At 46.1% G+C, this 6,077-nt stretch overlaps 1 pseudogene; it reads right to left on the bottom strand.

Moving 5' to 3' along the window:
- Positions 1 to 1,832: 1,832 nt before the first annotated feature.
- LOC106314997 overlaps positions 1,833 to 6,077 on the bottom strand; it is a 13,261-nt pseudogene continuing 9,016 nt past the window's right edge.

Here is a 6,077-nt window from a genome sequence, read left to right as displayed (position 1 = left end):
GGGTACCAGCCTTATCAAAGAAGCTGTAGGTCTCTTCATCACGCATGATGTGGCATGCCATAAGGTAATTGATGTCAAGGTACTGGACCTCTTTGTTGACGCTGTACTTGCTGAAATCAATGCCGAAATGCTTGAAGAGCGGTGTGAGCAAGCTACCGCTTCTGTCCTTCTTGTTCGAACCGTGCATAAGACACTGTCGCCTCTCGCAGATCATGGTCATGAAGTTGAAACTGGGGTTCGTTTTGACCTTTTGAATTGGGATGCAAGACCCAGAAGCTCGGATTTCATCCTCAGTACCAGCGTACAGGGTTTGCAGCTCCCCGTTGGTGACCTTCGAGGTCAGATCTTTAGCGAACAGGAGGTTTGATATGATCTTTGCAATGACCCGAAGCGTCGGATTCCTGATCTGCGACTAGTAAGCCTTTCCGGGTGTGAAGTTCCCATTCGCAATGAAATCCCAAAAGGCGTTTGAAGGAGAGAACTTTTTCGCCACCGCTACTCCTTTCGGTTCATTGGCTATCTCATAGATCTCATTGAACTTGTCGAGGGATAAAGAGCAGTACTCTCCATCGGCCATGAAAGAGAATGAGCAGTTGGCGTAAGAGGGTGCATTGGAATCCTAGTAAGTGATCGTGGCGGTGGCGAGCACTTAGCAAACAAGGTCGGGGTATAGCTCATGTGTTGAATAGCACATAGGAGCTATCCCTATGGCTTGCAGTGTCTCGAACACGTCCTCATCAATCCCAAGATCAGCCAGAGTCTCCACGTGGCAGAAACGAGTGGGTAACATGTCAACCCGGAGGAGGGCGTTGTAGCGCGCTGCTGTTTCCTTATCCCACCCCTCGCAGTTGAAATCCAAGAGCAATGGACTCTCGAGATCAATCGGTTAACCTTCTTGTTCACGGGGCCATGGGTAGGTCGCGGAGGTCAGGTTGTTGTGCTTGCAGGGGTGGCGTACTGCTCGCGCAGGTTGCGCGCGCTCTCTTGGCTGATTGCTTAGTACGTGCCATTTGCAAAGCAAACAAAATCAAGGTTTTAGTTCTGTTGTGTCGCACAGAAGAAATGGGATTGAACAATATCCATCTCTCCTATGCAAACCGCAAATTGCTTTGACGCTGCAACCAGCAAATCGAAACCCAAACCCAATAATTCCATTCAACAATCCACAAACCGAATTTGAAGATTCCTATCGATCACAAATTGCAAATGTGAATTGAAACATGAGTTCATCTTCTAAACAACCCTAACAGAAAATGGGGAAATCGAAATCAAGTAGTACAACAAGGATCGATCTATTGAAGCGGTTAGAATGATGAACTTTGCAAACTGAGGATTGCGATTTGGATGAGGATTGTCGAGCCTCTTACCTGTAGAAACTGGTGAAGTGAACTGCAAAAACAGAGAGAACTCGAAATTCCAAACAAGTTAAAAGCAAAAACCACTTAAAACGGTTGAGAGACAAAGATTTGGTGGTCGCTTAAAAATCGCAGGGGGAAAGGTCAGTGTACGGCGCAGTGAAAAGGGGAAAGTGGAAGGGTGAAGCCTTAAATAGGCAAAACCCTAACTGCCCCCGAAATTCTCTCTCTCCCCCTTTTTTTTTATTTTTTTATTTTTTTTTGGAACACTTACCTGGAACAGTCAATGGGTTGTTCTACGAGAAGAAAAGTCATTTGGTTGTTCTGACTGTAGAGTCCGTTTTTCTTGTTTTTGACCTACAAAATAAATCTGAAAAGAAATAGAATAGACTATGGAAAACAATGTATATACCAACCAGTGGGTTGCCTCCCACCAAGCGCTTGGTTAAAGTCATTAGCTTGACTTGGATCAGCCGATCAGGCTGATGGGGGATCGCTTAGGGGAATCTCTTCTCCCTCCATGATAATGGAGTCAGCAAGGAAATGCTTCACGCGATGCCTGTTCACTACGAACTCGTCCCCTTTTTTGTCCAGTAACACAACAGCTCCGTAAGGTCGAACTTTCTTAAAAGTGAAGGGCCCAGACCATCTAGACTTCAGCTTGCCTGGGAACAATCTCAGCCTCGAATTGAAAAGCAAGACCTTACCGTTTGGTTCGAAATGTCTGGCAATAATGCGCTTGTCATGGTAGGCCTTGGTCTTCTCCTTGTAAATTTTGGAGCTTTCATAGGCGAGGCGCCTTATCTCTTCCAGCTCATGGATTTGGATCGTGCGTCGCTCGGTTGCTGGCTTGATGTCGAAATTCAGTAACTTGACTGCCCATGCAGCTTTGTATTCAAGCTCGACAGGGAGGTGACATGTTTTACCGTAGACCAGGTGATAGGGAGTTGTTCCCAGCGGCGTTTTGTAGGCTGTTATGTAGGCCCATAATGCATCGTCCAGTTTAAGTGACCAATCCTTTCGTGAAGTGTTGACAGTTTTCTGGAGAATGCTCTTGATCTCCCTATTGGAAACCTCAACATGTCCACTCGTCTGCGGATGATGAGCGGTTGACACCTTGTGCTTCACTCCATTCTTTTTCAAGAGGCCCTGAAATGCCTTGTTGATGAAGTGTGTTCCACCATCATTAGTAGGGCTTGCTATCGCTTCTACCCACTTAGATACATAATCAACGGCGACGAGGATGTACTCGTTCTTGAAGGACGAAGGGAATGGTTCCATGAAATCGACTCCCCAACAGTCGAATACCTCAACCTCTAGAATGTAATTCTGAGGCATCTCATTCCTCTTGCTGATGTTCCCAAGTCGCTGGCATGCATCGCACCTGGCTATGTAGGTTTGAGCATCCCTGAACATAGTTGGCCACCAGAAACCTGCTTGAAGGATTTTGGAAACCGTTTTGAATGTAGCGAAGTGGCCTGCGAAAGATGAACCATGGCAGGGATGTAGGATTCCTGGAATATCTGCCTCTGGAACACACCTTCTGAACAAGCCATCCTTGCCATGTCTGTACAAAAATGGTTCATCCCAAAAATAACGCCTCACCTCCCTTAAAAATTTCCTCTTGTCGTTTCCAGTGAACTTAAGGGGTTGCTTTTCAGCAGCAAGAAAAATCGCAATCTCAGCAAACCAAGGGAGGTGAGAGTACTGCTTTAGGATCACGGCGACTGGATGTTCCGCGACGTGATAACAGTCGGATCTCCTTCCCAGAGGTTGTTCCGCGATGCTAGAGCAGTCAGATGTGATTCGCAAAGGTTGTTCCGCGATGCTAGAGCAGTCAGATGTGTTTCGCAGAGGTTGTTCCGCGAAACGCAGACCAATCGTATTGACGTGTTCCACTGGGTGTTCTTCATCAAGAGTTGTGTCGTCATCAATCTTCATTCTAGACAGATGGTCAGCAACCCCATTCTCGACTCCTCTCTTATCCTTTATCTCAAGATCGAATTCTTGGAGGAGAAGAATCCACCTTAATAACCTCGGTTTCGCATCTTTCTTTGTGAGTAGATACTTAAGAGCAGCATGGTCTGTGTGCACAATCACCTTAGATCCCACCAGGTAGGATCTGAACTTCTCGAATGCAAAAACAATAGCCAGGAGTTCTTTCTCTATTGTAGCGTATCTTCACTGAGCTTCATCCATAGTTTTGCTCGCGTAATAGATCACATGAAGTTTCTTATCCTTGCGCTGCCCAAGTACTGCTCCAACTGCAAAGTCGCTTGCATCAGTCATGATTTCGAAGGAGAGATCCCAGTCTGGCGGTTTCATAACAGGTGCGCTGACTAGAGCTCCTTTGATGGTGTGGAACGCAGCTAGACACTCACTGTCGAAATCAAACTTGATCTCCTTGCAGAGCTATCTGGTGAGTGGTTTTGCTATCCTTGAGAAGTCCTGGATAAACCGTCTGTAAAACCTAGCGTGACCCAAGAAACTTCTGATGGCTTTCACATTTGTTGGTGGTTGCAAACTCATCATCACCTCGATCTTTGCCTTATCCACCTCAATTCCTTTCTCGGAGATCTTGTGCCCCAGAACAATCCCATCTGTGACCATGAAGTGGCACTTCTCCCAGTTGAGCACGAGATGTTTCTCCTCACACCTTTTTAGTACCCTGCACAAGTTTGACAAACAGACATTAAAGGAGCTTCCATAGACGCTGAAATCGTCCATGAAAACTTCCATAATTTCTTCGATCAGGTCAGTAAATATTGACATCATGCAACGCTGAAATGTTTCTAGCGCATTGCACAGGCCGAATGGCATTCTCCTGTAAGCATACGTTCCGTAGGGGCAGGTGAACGTCGTCTTCTCCTGATCGTCTGGATGGATAAGGATCTGAAAGAAACCTGAATAATCATCTAAAAAGCAGTAATATGGGTGGTTAGCCAATCTCTCAAGCATTTGATCAATAAAAGGGAGTGGGAAGTGATCCTTTCTAGTTGTTGCATTTAATTTCCTGAAATCAATGCACATGCGATGTCCTGTCACTGTCCTAGTAGGGATCAATTCATTCTTTTCATTTGTGATAACAGTGATCCCACCTTTCTTAGGTACTACATGAACAGGGCTGACCCATTTACTATCAGATATGGCATAGATTACACCTGCTTCAAGAAGTTTCATAATCTCTTTCTTAACGACATCTTTTAGATTCAGGTTTAACCTCCTCTGATGTTCAACAGAAGTCATTGATTCATCTTCTAGGTTTATTCTATGTATGCATAAATCATGTGAAATGCCAGGTATGTCAGCTAGCGAATATCCTAATGCCTTACGATATTTCCTAAGCTCACACAAAAGCAATGCAGTTTCCACATTATTTAGCTCAGCATTGACAATGACATGATATGTGGAATTCAGACCTAAGAAAGCATACCTGAGCCCCTTGGGAAGGGGTTTTAGTTCAACCTTGGGAGTTTTAAGCTCGCTCCAAGGATCCTCTGGTTGGTTCGACAGAACAGGCGAGTTCTGTGTAGGGGTCGCTCTAGATGGAGTGGTTTCAACCCTGTTGCTCTCCTCCCCCAGACTTAAACTTGCTACCATTCTTCCCATACTCCTTGCGGAGTCAAGCATCTTGGCATACCCATCTGCATCAATGTTCACGATACTCTGCTCGGCCTCGGCTCCAACTAGTGCAAGCTCCAGTGGGTCTTTGGTAAGAATCTCCTCGATCATTCCTTCTCGAGGTTGGAGTTGATCAATCCCTTCATCAACCACAAAGGTCTGCCCATCCAACATCGGGTATCCTAGACGTCGAGCCACAGAGTACGGCATGAGATTCACGCTGGACCCAAGGTCAACCAAGGAGCATGCAAAAACTGTCTTCCCAATCTGGATAGAGAGGACAAATTTGCCGGGGTCTCCTTGCTTCTTTATCTGCCTATTCTGAAGCACTGCGCTGCACTCCTTGGAAACCGTCATGAACTCGCTCTCCTCTGATATTTTTCCTGAGATCAATCCCTTCATAAAGCTGCGCATGGAGGGCATCATCTGGATCGCATCCATCAAGGGGAGTCGGACGGTTAGATCCTCCAGCATCTTCATGCACTTCATTTCCTCTTTGTCCTTACGAGTGGCCCTTGCTGGAATAGGGTAAGGGACCTTAGGAATGTATTTGCGAGGAGGAACAGCCTCTGGGATCGGGCGCACCGCTTCAGCTGGTTGTTCTGGCCCTGGCGAACTTGTTTCAAGTGCTGGTTCTATATTTCTCTCCTCTGCCTGATCGGCTGGCAGTTGTTCCGACTCTTTCTGCTTCCCTTTCTCAGCCGCGGTGAACCTCCTCCTTTCCGGCTCGGAAAGTTGCTTCCCTCTCCTTAGCTGAACCGCATTGCACTCCTTGGGGTTTTTGTCCGTTTTACCAGGTAGAGTACTGTGGGAACCAAAATTCGCACTCTCGATTTCCGTTTAAATTAGGAAAGTAGGAGAACCCTAGTTTCCCAGAGGTCCCGGATATCTGCTAATACCACACGCTAAGCAATCAGAACACGAGATAACAACGATAAATTATATGAAATCGTAAAAAGAGAGCAAAGAGAAGTCTTATTCCGAATTTGCGTATGAGCGTTTACAACAAGGTATAAGCCTGGGCTCGAGAGCTGTCGGCGAGATTCCAAGTTCAAACAACCATAAGACGGCTAAACCTAATTGAGTCGCAGCTCGAATAAC

This window comes from Brassica oleracea, chromosome C9, assembly GCF_000695525.1.
Source record: "Brassica oleracea var. oleracea cultivar TO1000 chromosome C9, BOL, whole genome shotgun sequence".
Lineage (NCBI taxonomy): Eukaryota > Viridiplantae > Streptophyta > Magnoliopsida > Brassicales > Brassicaceae > Brassica > Brassica oleracea.
This window is presented reverse-complemented; position numbering and strand designations above follow the sequence as displayed.